General features: G+C 43.4%; 1 long non-coding RNA gene across 1 annotated transcript; it reads right to left on the reverse strand.

Annotated features, from left to right (window-relative positions):
• Positions 1-1,076: 1,076 nt before the first annotated feature.
• On the reverse strand, positions 1,077-11,841 carry LOC103558839 (uncharacterized). The gene is made up of 3 exons (XR_011543128.1): positions 11,642-11,841; positions 8,482-9,281; positions 1,077-4,594 (listed from the first exon to the last, which is right to left on the reverse strand). It is a non-coding gene; the product is annotated as an uncharacterized lncRNA (long non-coding RNA).
• Between the last annotated feature and the right edge of the window lie 3,215 nt (positions 11,842-15,056).

The raw sequence follows: 15,056 nt of genomic DNA on the forward strand, positions 1-15,056 counted from the left end.
CAGATCAGGTTGCGTTAGTGAACAGTTTTCCTTTTCTTATATAAAATTAAACTATCCCTCTAAGAATTATTGTTTATCATTGGGAGATGTGTGTATGTGTGTGTGCGTTCTAACAGTCTATTCATTCATTTATTTATTTAAGAAAACTTATTGAGTGCCTACTATGCAGCAAACACTGATGGAGTTGCTGGGAATTAAGTAATGAACAAAAAGGCAAAAATTCTTACCATCCTGGAGCTTTTTCCATTCTAGTGGGGGAAGAGAGTCAAAACAATTATTAGGTAACATAAGGAGCATGTCAGATGCAAAAGATTACTATGGAGAAGAACAAAGCAGAGAAGGGTAAAAGCAAGTGTTGGGTGGGGGAGGCTGCAATTTTAAGTGGAACAGTGGGGAGGTGACATATGAGCCCTGACACGAGGGTGGAGTGTTCCAGGTAAGGGAGTACCTAACATGAAGGCCACCACGAAGGGCTAGAGAGGCTAGAGAAGAGTGGAGGAGGAGAAAAGTGAGAGATAAGGCCAAATAGGTAAGGGAGAGGCCGGACAGGTGGGAACTTTCAGGATGCTGCAAGGACAGTAGCTTTTATTCTGAGGACGATGGGCAACATTGCAGGGATTTTGCCAGAGGACTGATAAGATCTGACTTATTTCACAATAGGGTCACTCTGGCTGATCTGTTGAACATCAGCTGTAGGGAGGCCATTTGGAAACTACTACCGTAATCCAGGGGAAAGATGGTGGTAGCTTGGATCAAGATAAATTTGGTGGTGGGGGTAGGGCAGGAAGTAGTTCAATTCTAGACATATTTACTGATCTGATGAATGTGAGACGTGAGAAAGGGGGAGCCACGGATGACTCCTACATTTTTTGTCTCAGCAATTAGAAGGATGGAGTTACTATTTAGGGACAATCAGGATAAACTGAATAGTTTTGAACAATGAGATATTTAAATGACAGTCTATGAGTCTGTATTTCAGAGGAGTGGTCTGCACTGGAGAAGATAGTGGTAGGCTGGTACTGAAGTCTTGAGATTGGTGAGTTTACCAAGGGAATGGATGTAGGCAGAACAAAGAGGAGGTCTCAAAACTGAGCCTTATTTTATTTTATTTTTTTTTTTGCTGAGGAAGATTTGCCCTAAGCTAACATCTGTTGCCAATCCTCTTTTTTGTATGTGGGTCCCCACCACAGCATGGCTGACAAGTGGTGTAGGTCTGTGCCTGGGCTCCCAACCCAAGCCGCTGAAGTGGATCACGCCAAACTTAACCACTATACCACAGGGCCAGCCCCCTGCTATTTTAACAAATACAACTGAAAAAACCTTTACTCTCTTCCATGGGCAGTGGAGAGGGGAATATGTAGTCTTATAACTTAGCCGTCCTACTTTAATGAATAGAAACTGTCAATAAAAAAATAGGCACACTGCCTTTTTTTCTCTCCAAAACATTAACATTTATATATGAAGCACAGAGACAGCTTTCAAATCCTTTCTGCCTTATATTTGTGTAGTGTTTTAAAGTTCCATAACAAATTCACATGCATTATTTCATCTTGTCCTTGAAAAATTCCGGGAGATAAATAGTATTAGCAGAAGACCATAATGAAGCTCAGAAAATAATACATGAATTATTTACAGCAACACCATTAGGTAGATATTGTCAGCATCCTCAATTTACAGGTGAGGAAATTGAAGCAGAGTGAGACGAAGGGCTCTGATCAAGTTCAAGCTTTTCAAATATGTTAGTGGGAGAGCTGGGTTTAGAATGAGTGTATTATTTTCATTATAACTAACTGAATGCTGATGACAAAGAGATGAGTAACATGTGTGTATTATTTTCAACATAACTAGCTGAATGCTGATGACAATGAGAAGAGTAACATGCAGCTCTTCCCCTTTCCAGGCCCAGCTTCCCTCTTTCATGGTTTGGGGCAGGGCTTCCCAGCCTGGCACTATTGACATTAGGGACTGGATGATTCTTTCTTGGGGGTGGACCTGTGCATTTTAAGATGCTTAGCAGCATCCCGAGCTTCTGCCCACTGGATGCCAGCAGCACCTCCCACCCCAGTTATGGCAATGAAAAATATCTCCAGACGTTGCTAAATATCCCCTGCAGGGGGCGAAATGTCCCTGGTTGAGAACCACTGGTTAGGGTCTCCACTCTACTTGGACTGGGCCAGGAGCAGCCCCGTCTCACCAGTTTCCCAGCGGAGCTGAGTGCCTGGGTACCCAGAGGCTCTGGGCTGCAAGCACTGCTTGGAGGCTCCTGGGGACCCCAGGCTGGACTGCTGTGGCCTTTCCTGCCTGGTGGGATTGCTGCACTGCCTCTTGCACAAGGCCCTGTCCTCTCCATCCTGGGCTCTAAGGTGGTTGCTTCGTATGCGCTCACCTTTTCACCTCAGTTTCCTGTGTTCCTAGAGTGGCCAGGGAACAAAGGAGAGAACAGCCCTCTGGTGGTTCTCCGCTGGCTCCACGTCTATCAGCTAAATGAACAGCAGTATATTTGGTTGTTAAACTGCAAGGGGAAATATTATACACCTGGATTTAATCGCATTTATCTCTGATCAGGATGAGCAAGTTAAGAAGCTGATGGATATTTGTTGGTAGAAAAAAATCTTATCACCAGTCAATCAAAAAGCGTTTGTTGTACATCTAACCTAGATTTGCTCAGCAGATATGTGACATTTCCCATAACCCCAGATGTGGCATTTCCACCTACCAATGAAGAGGGATTCATTTGGAATTTTATTTTAAGTATTGTATATTTTTTTCTCTCTCCCATCTTCCTACCCTCTGGATATGCTTGAATTGCTTCAGAAAGCCTGGCTCGTGGCTCAGATTTTGTGTGTTTCAGTACATTCTGTTGGAATGTTTTCTTTCAGACATTTATGTCTGCCAAGTTGGTGACATTTCTTCCTGATACATGTCTCTACAAGTCACCAAATGCTTATTATTAAGCTGGAGCTTAATTTCTGCATTGACTAACTCAGCTGTATGCACAAAACCTGCTGGGTGTGCTCAGAAAGTGGACTCGAGAGTGGCTCCTGGGAGGGCTGGGAGGGATCTGAAAGGGGAGATGCATGAACTTTTACCAAATAGTTTTCTGGTTTAAATTCATCAGGACAACCTACTCCTAATTCAGGTCATGTTATGATTTTGTGAAAGAAATGTTGCTCCGGCTTCCACTGTTGGTTTATTAGTAAGTGATCTCCTGGATGATGAAAGGCCTATGATACCATTTGGTTGGCAACATCAAGCACTTCTGAATCTTCTCCTGTATCCCATTCTCTGGTTTTCTTTTTGAATTATTTCCTTATAGGAAGGGTTTTCTCCTAGTCACCATTTGAATTACGCAGGATGCTGCTTGATTTGATATACACTTCTAGATTATTACAGAGTCATGAGGCTCTGATAAAGGTTTAAATATAGCTGCTCTAGAGAATGTTCCCCTCCAAGGTCTCATTTGGTAATGTGAGGTTTTCAGGAACAGCGACTGTCCCAACTATGCCTAAATACCTTCTCCATTGTCTGCCTACCACATAAAGTCTGATAAAATTAGCCACTTTCCCAGCCTCCCTGGAAACTAAATCTGGTTCAGGCCAGTGAGATGGTAAAGGAAGGGTATTGGGGGTGGGGGAATTTCTGGGAAGGATTTTTCCTCATTGATAAAATGAGAGAAGTATTCAAGGACAGTGCTCTCTAAATTGCCCTGACTACCCACCTGTTTCCAGCCTTAGATTCTTAGCCATGTGAGATGGCTGTAGCTATAGCAGCCATTTTGTGACCCTATGGAAAAGGTCTCTCTTCAAGAGAATTGCAGAGATGCCAGATGCAGCACTTTGACATAATAAACCCGACTAAGAGGCACTTGAACCATAAGGACATTTATCGTTTCTTTAGTGGTAGGTGTTTCCAGTGGTGTTTCTATAATCTATGGTTAAAAGCAGCTCCATAGCAACTAAAGCTCCATCACCAAAGTTCATGCACTTGAGAGAGATAATGCTAAAGCCTAAGAACGCTCTCTAGCGGAATCCTCTTCCTTTGTGACTCTCTAACTCTGTATATGTAGTTTATAAAGTTAAAGAAACACAAAGTACTTCTACAACTGAACAATAGGATGTGTGAATAACAGCATAGGAAGAGACACAATTTCAAATTATGTTTAACTGATGAGAATCTCTAAAATTGACCAAATCTAGCAAAGAAGACAGCAAAAGCAAGGCTGGGAGTAGGTTCTAAAGATAAATGTATCTATCTGATATTGAAGTCCAGATTAAGGCAAAACAATGCAGAAGGTCTGAAATCCCATTCTCTGTGACTTAAGTGACTTAACAACAACTGGATTTGTCCCAGCTCTTTAACCCCGGAGTCTCCTTTAGATCCTTCTCCACCTCGGAGTCAAACTGAGTGGGTGCATTCTCATTATCTACAAAAGAAACAGCGTAACCTGGGAGCAGGTGCCCAGCACCCCGAGCCAGGGTCACCCACTTCCCTTTGACTTTCTGGGTCCAGTCAGTCTCTCAGTGTTGAAAAGCAAGCTTCCCTCTGAGATTCTGAGCATTCTTGGAAGCCCTGGGCCTTTTGTTCACAACAGCACCTACATTAAGGGAAAATAGAAAGTTAGTAAAAGGCCTAGGTGTACAGATGGCATTTTGAATATACTCTTTAAGATACAGAACTTATAGGATTTTGGAATCAAAATTACATTTAGACTGGCAGCTTGTGTGCAGTAAGATTCATCTCAATGTAATTTTAAAGAGCTGAGTCCTAAGCTACCTGAATCAGCCTTTGAAAGAAAAAGACGAGCTCAGTATGCCATGGCTGCACTACTCCAATGACTACAAGATGTTCGAATATGCTAACTCTGAGCAGGGTAACGCACTGTGACATGTTCAGAGGAAGAACTGAACTCCACGAGACAAGATAGCCATTGATACGGGCTTTTATGCAAGTTGATTAATAAAGTTCTCAAAGGATTACATCAAAATCACTGCTTTCTCTAGGATAATGTACAACAGGAGGTGAAAAACTTCTCAACCGACAGCTAGCAGCAGGATTCATCACAGAAAGGGAGCTGGCGCTGGTAGGCAGAGGCTTCTAGGATGTCTCTTGGGGAAGAGGGGAAATCTCGAGGGCTTGGGTGTTGACTGGTCCTGCAGAGGCCCAGAAGGAAACGGCAACACAAGGGGTACTTTTGTGCTGTTGAAGGAGGATATGAGAGCAGAGGCGGAAGATGGGGCAGAGGTATGAGGACACGTTGTGAGCTGAGGAACTAAAGAGCATCAGGGAGCCCATGAAGTGCTCAGGTGGTCGGACGGGCTGAAAGGCTTCGAGCACAAGGACGTCTTGTTCAACTTGAAGTTCTTTGCAATATAAACTCTTCTTCGGTCTCCCTCCAAATCTCCAATACAATCCAATAAATACAAAAACTGCCTTTTGTGAATGGATGTTTTTTGAGGAATTTGAGGAAAGGGCTGCATCTTACATCTGGGTCTGTGCAGTGCAGACTAGAGATAACATCCTTGGGATGGCAAGGTGATGAGTACACTGAAGACGGGCTGAGAGCGAGAGGGGAGCATAAGAATTTAAAGGCATCCTTCTCGCCCACCCCCATTTTGTTGGAAATGTTTGAAGATCATGGAGAGGGTTTGCAGGTTTGAGTAATACCATCATGTTACTTGCATTAAGATCTGTGAGGTCCCTACTGGATGGGAAGTTGGGCCTCTTTGTTGGGCTCTTCCATGTGCCTACTGGCTGGGCTGGCACTCTGTTGGCTGTTGCAGGTGCACCCTCCACCCTTCTCTGTCCCGCTCTCTGCCCTGGGAGGCTGACCAATGTGGACCTGGCTTCTGGTTGGCTTTGGCTCATGGGGAGCCCAACACAGAGCTTCTGCAGGTGTTTAGGAGGGAGGAGAGTGAGGTCAGGGTTTCTGTTTCCCAGGCCTCTTCTCTGTGAGGTCACTCTGGGTGAAAGGTAGCCTTGTTTGAAGATCACTCCTTCTTTGTAAGAGGATTGTCTTTCTTTTCAGGTTTTAATAACCACTCCCTTCCTTTCCACCTCAGCACTAGGTAGGCTGATCAACCATCCCACTTTGCTGGAACTGAGGGTGTTCCCAAGACATGGGATTTTGAGTTTTAAAACTGGGACAGTCCTGGTGAACAGGGACGAGTTGAGCACCATAGCCCTAGGAATGGTTACTAGCTCCTCTGCTGTTTCTAGTGTCATGTTACTCAACTATCTCTTGTGGTTCCCCGGCACCTCATCCCTGCTTTTGTAAATAGTCCTTTTGTAAAAGAAACAAACACACCTCCTGGAATTATCTAATTCAAACATGTCGTCTCTTTTCTGTTGGGACTTTGAGTGACACACTTAGGTGTCCATGGACACTCATGCAGATGCCCTCTCTGAACTTTGCTTTCCTCTACTGCCAAAGAAGAAGGTTACACAAGAACATTCCTTTACATCTTTCCAGCTCCAACATCCTAAAGTGGTTGAGAAGAACATCATAATCTTTATCTCATAAATTTTTGTAACTGTCTACCTAATTCCCATTGTCATCTTCTAGTAATTCTTCCCGAAGAATTCTTGAGTGCTTCCTGTTGCCAGGCCTCGGCTGCACCCTAGAGAAACTAAAATGTAGGACACATAATCTTGGTCCTGGAGAGGGTCATGTCAGGTCTAAGGGGAAGGATGTAAGGAGATGCCAGACTATTAGCAGATTATTTCAGCACACCATGCTATGCTGAACGAGATTTATACATGGTGCCCTAGAAGCTCAAGGAGCGGTCCCCAGCCAAGTTCAAGGGAGTCATGGAAGGCTTCCTGGAGGAAAGGACACCTGAACTGAGTTTTAAATGATGTAAATGGGCCTAGTGAAGGGGGCAGAGGATATGAAAGAGGCAGGTGGAGCATTCCTTGCAGAGGAACAGCATGACCAGTGGCCTGCAGGAGGCCAAGGATTTAAGTCATGGGATGAATATGGGAAGATTTTGGAGTGGGGTAGTGTTAGCTGTTCAGTTTTGGTGGAGCCTAAGATGTGAAGTGGGAGATGAATCTGGAGAAGTAGGCAAGGCTGGATTATAGAGGGTCTGGCAGGCTGCTTAAGGATGGGGCCCTTTATCTTGTAGATGACAGAAGACCACTGAATGATGGGTTGTTTTGCCATTGAGCAGAGTGACCTAATATTTATCCAGTTTCTTTCTGAAACTAAAACATAAAGAGTCTGAACCAACAACAGAAAAAAATAAGGAGCGTTCAGCAAACTTTCTGAAGTATTGCTCACACCACGGAACTTTAAATTGGTGGTTTTAGCTACATGAAATGATAAATTGATGCTGCTATTAGGAAAACTCGTCAGACTCCACCACAAAGCCTTTTTGGAAGGAAAAATAGCAGAATCTAGGCTTGATAGATTCACCTTGATTGTCTGCCTTCATTTACTTCCATCTTCATCTTGGCTCACCCAAATTTTGAGGTTTTGAGGACAAAAAGCATGTCTTATTTATATTTGCATTGCTAGCAATTAAGACATTGCTTGGCACGTGGAGGGGGTCAATACATGTCTGTTCCATGAAAAGAACCGTTCCCTGAATGCCTGCTGAGCAGTAAGTACCAGCTGCACGAAGGCCAAGAAGTAAAGTGACAAAATGCCAAGTTCCCGCCCCCAGTACACTAAGGCTGCTTGTGGACCATGAATAAAGGAAACCAAATATAAAAGGACATTTTGAGTCTTTTAGAGAAATTTAAATGTGAAGTGGGTACTATCTGAAAAGAGAAATTATTGCTATTTTGTTAGGTGTAACAACAGCATTGTGGAGGTATGAGAAAATATCTTTTTTTTACAAAAATGGTAAAATTGGAAGTATTTAGGGTGAAATAATACAATATCAGGAATTTACATTAAAATATTATTTATGCCTCAAAAAGTTTGTTTAAAAACTAAAAAATTAAAAATTACTACTGAAACAGGAAAGAAAGAAGAAAAGAATGAAAGGAGGGGAAAGAAGGGAGGACCAAGGGAGGCAGAGAGGGGGCAGTTAGCCAGTTCCATCCGGGAGAAGCGTCTAGACTTGAAACCACAACATTCACAACATTACACACGCTAGGCAGGAAATCTCCTTTGTGATGGGGGCAGGAAGCAGAAGCATCATCACAGTGTGGTTGGAGACAAGAAGAACGAATCCCAGAAGGGGTAAATTTTGAGTCAGATTTTAGTCTCATAACAAGAGCCCATCTCAAACTGAAGCCATCTTTCCCTTCCTATTCTCTAAGTTAGTAGAACAATGTTTCTTGTTTCCTAAGACTAATACTATTTGGAAGAAATGTAACAGGATAAGACACTACCTTGTAATAACTTGGTTACCATGCATAAAAATGATCTTGATAGTTATCTACAGATGATACTCATTGAAGGCTAATTGTGTGGCCCTGGTTACTGATTAGAATAACACTATTTTTTCTTTCACTAATTCATTGAAATCTTACCAAGTGTTTGCTATGTCTTGAGCGATGCATTAGGCATGGAAGCAGAAAATATAACAGAGTTCCTGCCTCCCTGACGCTTACATGCCAGCGGACATTGGGGAACGTGGTCACAGTTTACAAAGAGCTCTCCTGTTTGTAATTGTTTTCTCGGCTTTGATCTTGGCAACAATCTGGGAGAGCTTAGCCACTGTTTCAAACACCTTGCCTTTTGAACCTAAGGCTTAGGTTCTTCCACGAGTTGCTCATGGTTATGTGGCTAATAAATGGCAGCAATGTGATTTGAACCCGGTTCTGCTCCCTTGGAGTCCAGCACTGTCACCAGAATGCCACAGTCCGCTCTTTCTTACGTTGCTTCTGTTAACCAAAAGGAAATGCAGATGCAATGTGCCTACTATACTTCTGGGCGAATGTCTGGATTGAGGTGAGCGGTGCCAGCTCTTTCAGCCACAAGCAAGCGTTCTACTTGGAGCTGATCTGTGGTGCAGATCTGAGGGCGGGTCTGTAAAGTACAAGCACGTTGTGACGCTTCAGGGGAGATTTTCTGTTACTAGCTAATTATCAGTTAAATTTGTCAAGAAGGGAAAAAGCGCCTCTCACATCTTATTTTAAAATATAAAAACCCTGGAAAAGTTTGAGGGTGATTTGCTGCTCTTCCAGCTTCACAGGCGGCCCCCGTCACACCTGAAACGAATGATGGCAGAAGGGTTGTCAGCGTGGTGCCCTTGAGGAGCTCCACGGGGGTGGCAATCTGGGACCAGCGATTTCACACCGAATAAGATGCAAACAACACGGGTGAGCACCTGGGAAGGGAAGAAAGGATGGAAATGAAAGATCTCAAAGCAATTAACTAGAGATGATTTGTACCCAGAAGCATTGCCGATGCCAAGAGAATGAAACCAGACACAAAAGACCACATACCATATGATTTCATTTATATGAAATATCCAGAACAGACAAATCCATAGAAAAAGATAGAAAACAGATTACTGGTTGCCAGGGGCTGCTGGGAAGCGAGGGCAGGGAGGATGGGGAGTGACTGCTTAATGGGGACAGGTTTCCTTTTCGGGTGGTGAAAATGTTCTGGAACTAGACAGTGGTGATGGTTGCATAGCACTGTGAATGTACTAAATGTCCCAATGGTAATTTTTATGTTAAGTGTATTTTATCACATTAAAAATAATACGTACACATGCACACACACAAACTTAAAAATAATCATCTTACTGGTTGGTTAACACCAGCTTTAATCTCTAAGGTACTTCTGCAACATACCTATGAGTGGTCATCCAGATTGTACGGAATACCTTCGCTTAGAAGAAAATTGTTCAAAAGTATGCTTATTTCATTTTAGAAGGCCCTAATTGTTAGGAAATTCACTATTAAAGTGAATTAAAATCTATATTCGAAAGAGAGAGAGAGGGTTGGAGAGAGAGAAAGAGCAGAGGGAGCGAGGGAGAGAGAAAGAGAGAAGAGGGTGGCTGAGCCATCGGGATGAGAGGGCCTGGAGTGTCCCACATATTCCCCACATTTACATTTGTGCCGTAAGAGAGAGAGCAGCTCTGCGTAAGCGACACAGTCCTGCAAGGACAGCTATGAAAGGTGTGCTCCAATCGAAAGCAGGCTTGCGCCAGTTTCTTGAGTACGTAAAACTTAAGGGCTTTTGTGGGATGCAGAAGTTACATCTGGGATTATTCCAGAACTTGGAGGTAGATTATTCAAAATCTACCCTTAATGAGCTCTGCAGTGGATGGACAGGAATCTAGGAAAATTTTCGAAATTTTCTATTTAAAGAAATACCCTACTCTGCTCATTTTAAAATGAGAAAATTATGTTGCTACTTTAAAAAAATGCATGAGAAAAACCACATTACCAGAAATGTTATGTGTCTTTAACTAACGAAGCCCCCGGAACTTTGATTTGATTTGTAAAATATAATTTGTACCCTTCTCCCAACACATGTCTGCTGTGTAAATCCAAGAACACACGTGCTTTCCCTTATTTTAGTCACATGCTATAAACTAAATAGCATATATACATACATAGCTTAGGTTTAGGAGAGATTAATATTTCAGAAATTATTTTACATTCTGGCTTAGTTAATAGTGAAAAAGATCGGTAGAAAAAAGTAAGGGGTTCCCTCTGAGCAGGGCTCAGGACTTCCGGTGGGAAAAGACATTTTTTGACTCCCGATTCACCCAGGGCGCCGTCCCCCATCTGCATTGTTATGCACCAGCTCCCTTTTGTGCTGTCACAGCTCATCTGGAGTTCACCGAGTAATTAGGGCTCCCTTCTCCCCGAGTGTTGAAGAGCTTTGTCGTGGCACAAAGGAAGATGTGAATTTTGTCCCTGAGAGCTAGCAATGTTTTGTATTTTCAAAGCCCTGCTTTTAGACTGTTCCCAGCATAGGAACATTGGAACAACGTCTTGTCTTTTGTCATCATTGTAGCGGAAAAGTACTAGCCTGGGGATGTGGGCTGCTGCAAGCTGTCAGAGGCTGCCTACCTTTAGTATTTCGTGATGACGTTAGAAGCTTGTGCAACCCGTACTCAGATCTGACTCAATGTGGGGAGAAGCCAGAAACATCAGAGCAATTCAGGAGAAATGGGGCAGCAGCAAGGGAGAAGCGGAGAGGAAAGGAAGCTTTGTTTTAGTCCTGAGAAGAAGGAGACGTAACCAGGTTAAGACACAAAGGACATGAAAAACGTATCTTTCTCACAAAGTGGTGAGAGCTGTGTCAAGAAGAACCCCTGCAAAGCTCCTATGAGTTGAAGCTTTGAGGCCTATGATTTTCTCTAACTGTGGGAGGGACAGGCAGTTTGAGATGAAGCAGATACTGACAACACAGTGATGGTGGAAACTTTGCCTCTCCCTCCTTCCCTTCCTGTGGAGCTGTTAGGCAGGCAGGGAAATCGGAGTGCAAAGAATAGGGTTGCTGGAATAACAGCTGGGTAAATGGCACATTATGCAATTTTGCAGGCGCACACTGATCCGCAGTTGCACAGAAATGAAATTATACGAGGCAGAGGGCTCTGCGGTGCCAGCTTCGAGGCTGAGCACTCGCCTTGCCACTTTGCTTAGGGAAGGGTTTTATTTGGAATCTGTCTTTCAGCCTGCAGCTCTGTGCTGCACCATCCCCGGCACGGAGGTGGTGTTTACTCACCCATGTGAAGAGGGCGTTTGAACTCTCCATCTTCCCCTCCAGCGTGCAGTATTGATTTTCTGCTGTAAGGAGACAGAAAGACCTTTCTTCAAAGTACCTTTGGAGGCAGAGTTGGCTGTGGACTGGGCTTTGTGAGCAAGGACCTGCATTCAGGGAACACAGAATCTCTTTCTTAGTCGCAAATTGTTTTTGTGCAATTTACTAGTCATAACAAGTTCATGGTTTACTGTTAGTTGTTCAAGAAAAATCCAACAGATTGAAGCTGTTTTTTCACTTGATTTAGTCTAAACAAGTCTGGATAATTGGCCTGGCTAATTAATACCTATGTCTATTGTGCAGTTTGAGCTGACATATTTTGAAGGTGGTGCCAGTTCAAAAATGTAGAAATAATTACTCTATAAAAATGGGCATGAGGCATACTTCCATGGAATTTCACCTTGAATATGCAAATGCTTTCTCTTTTGAAATGTGATTTGCAAAAATGAGGAGTATTTGAAAATTTTCCAATCTGGAACTGTTTTCTACAGGAGTTTATAGAAACTCTGATCCTGCCTTGCAGGCATGAAAGGCTTACTGGTAGCATCTTGTAAAGGAAAAAAAATTAACAGAGCTATCCCTTGCTCCAAAAACTCCTGGTATATAGTACGCTGAATTTGTAGTCTTGATAAAGCAGAGAATTAGTCTTTTATTACTTTGAAATTAAGTGCTCAGGTTCAAATGGCTCCCCATTGCTTACCAAATTAAGTACAGACTCCCTTGCCTGAGTTCCAAGGGGCCTTAAACCACATGCACTCAACATGTACAGGCCAAATATAAGACTGCAATGTACTTTTATTAAATATAAATACCACACTCTACAGTACTCAGATGTAGGAGAAATTCCTGAGACCTAGAGTGAAAGGAAAAGACAGGAGGCATACACTGAAGGAGAACTGATTTATCGACTCCTTCAAGATGTATTTCCTGAGAAGTAACTGATGGAGATGCATGGCAAATGGTACTCGAAACAATTTTAAAACAAGAAAATTGCCGTTAATAAGTTAGTGGTAGCTACAGGTGGAAATACTAATTCACTTTGGAACACAACATCTTTGTTTTGGAAAGGATCAACTTCAGCAGTGCCTTTTAGTTATGTATATGTAGGGCAAATTTGGATAGGGACCAAGGAGCATTCTGGGAACTGGTACCTTTGCATTTGAGGTTCAGTGTTCTATGACATGTCTGATGGGTTGAAGTGACCATGATTGAGGACAGCTGTTTACAAATGAAGTCTTCAAGAAGAAACTCAGTTTAAGGAGGAATCTAGAGTGGTGGCCAGGGCCAGCATCCTCTTCTGAAATAGACACAGGGCATCAGGACACGGCTAATGTGAGAACACCTCCTGGCCAAGGAGTGTGCGTGTGTGTGCATGTGTATGTGTGTGTACACTTAAAGAGGTAGGTCAACAACAGCTTATGGTTTTGGAAGCCCAGACCAATTATGGTGTGCTGTGAGCAATGCTGAGAATAAGACTGAGGGAGAGATGTTACCCCAGCCCTTCCCTACACCCTGAGGAAATCCTGTCGTAGCAGCAAGTTTCTTGTCGCCAGAGCATGACCAGGAGTGGAAAGGGACGGCTCAGAATTGCTGGAGTGCCTGGTTAAGGGCACTTTTTTGGCAGAGACCCTAGGATGCAGATAATGGGGCTTTTCAAAAGATAGGCACAATTTTCCAGCCCATTGGAGTTCTCGATTTATCTTGTGGCTGGGGAATAGGGGAGAGACTTGCTGTTGAGGAAGGAAATGCATTATTGAGATAAATGGAAGTAGGGATCTAAATTGGTTGATCTGAAAACAAAATTAAATGTGACCTAACCACGTGCCCCAAGTTGGGCATATCAGTCAGTGTTCTTCAGAGAAATAGAATATATGTAGGAAATTATACCAATCAGAAGAGAGGGAGATTGATTTATTTTAAGGAATTTGCTCAACATGATCATGTGGGCTGGCAAGTACAAAATCTCTAGGACGGGCAGGCAGACTGGAAATTTAGGTGAAAGTGGATGTTGTGGTCTTGAGTTCAAAATCTGCAGGGCAGGCCAGCAGGCAGGACCTCAATGTTATAATATTGAGGCAGAATTCCTTCTTCCCTGGGAATCCTCAGTTTTTGCTCTTCAGGCCTTCAGTTGATTGGATGAGGCCTACCCACATTATGGAGGGTAATCTGCTTTACTTAACATAAACTGACTGTAAATGTTAATCAAATCTACAAAATATCTTCACAGTAATGTCTAGACTAGTATTTGATGGAGCAACTGGGCACCTATAGCCTAGCCAAGTTGACCTATAAAAGTGGCCACCACACTGAGGAAACAGGACGGGCTGGTTATCTAACAGAGGCACTTCTAACTTGGTGATGGAGTAATACATTTATCACAGAACTAAGGTACAAAGTAGTATGCTGTACGTGTCATGAAAGGGGTGCAAACAAAGTGATATAGGCGTTCTGAGGAGTGGGAGTTCACATACACCTGGGGTGACTGAGACAAGGACATTTCAGATAGAAGGAAAGCCCAGAACAGTTTCAGAGGAAAGTCTCAGAGGAAAGTGTTGAATTGGCATAGCATAGCGTAACAGGAGACAGGTAGGAAAGCAGTGGAGGACTGGAACAGAATAGACGCTGAGAAGTAAATGGAAGGCGAGGGGACTATTGAAGTTCTGAGCACAGGAGTGACATAAATACAATGATGGTATACGGGGTGGATTGGTGTGCAAATACTTTTGAAAGTGATGGTGGAGAACAAAAGCAATTTGGTTGATTGGCAGTAGAATAAGAACCTTTATGGGTCTGTCTGGAGCGGTGCACTCTCTCCATCCCCCCTGCCAATCGGTGATTCTGCCACCCCTGAAAAATAAAACCCGAGGAAGACATACAGATGCCTGTGTGTGTGTGTGTGCGTGTGTGAAGAATTTGGACAGGGTTGGTTTGCATTTTTGAAAAGTTACTCTGGCCTCGGGGTGGAGTATGGATGGGAGGGAGCAAGACTGAGGACAAGGGGCGCAGTTCAGGACAGAAGTGCTGTCAAAGATAAGAAATGTTATGGGAGATCAAATGAGGGAGAGAGAAGGTCAGGGAAGACCACGGAAGCTTCCTTTGACGTGGGCCTTGATGGATGAGGAAGATTTCAATAGGTAGAAGAGCACACGAGAGCATTTGAGCAAAAGCACAGAGATAAAATATACATACAAAGTCATTTGGCAAAGCTTGTGGTTTGTGGAAGGAACCATAGGAGAAAGGGCTTGGGAGGGGTCTTGGAGATAAATGGCAGGGGAGGGATTTTGTTTGTAATTTGGTACGCAGTTACCGGGGGGGGGGCCGGGCGTGAGGGGTGTCATGGAACGTGTGACTTTTGAATAGGGTAGCAGTGTGATGAGAC

The sequence above is a fragment of the Equus przewalskii genome, chromosome 8, assembly GCF_037783145.1.
Source record: "Equus przewalskii isolate Varuska chromosome 8, EquPr2, whole genome shotgun sequence".
Lineage (NCBI taxonomy): Eukaryota > Metazoa > Chordata > Mammalia > Perissodactyla > Equidae > Equus > Equus przewalskii.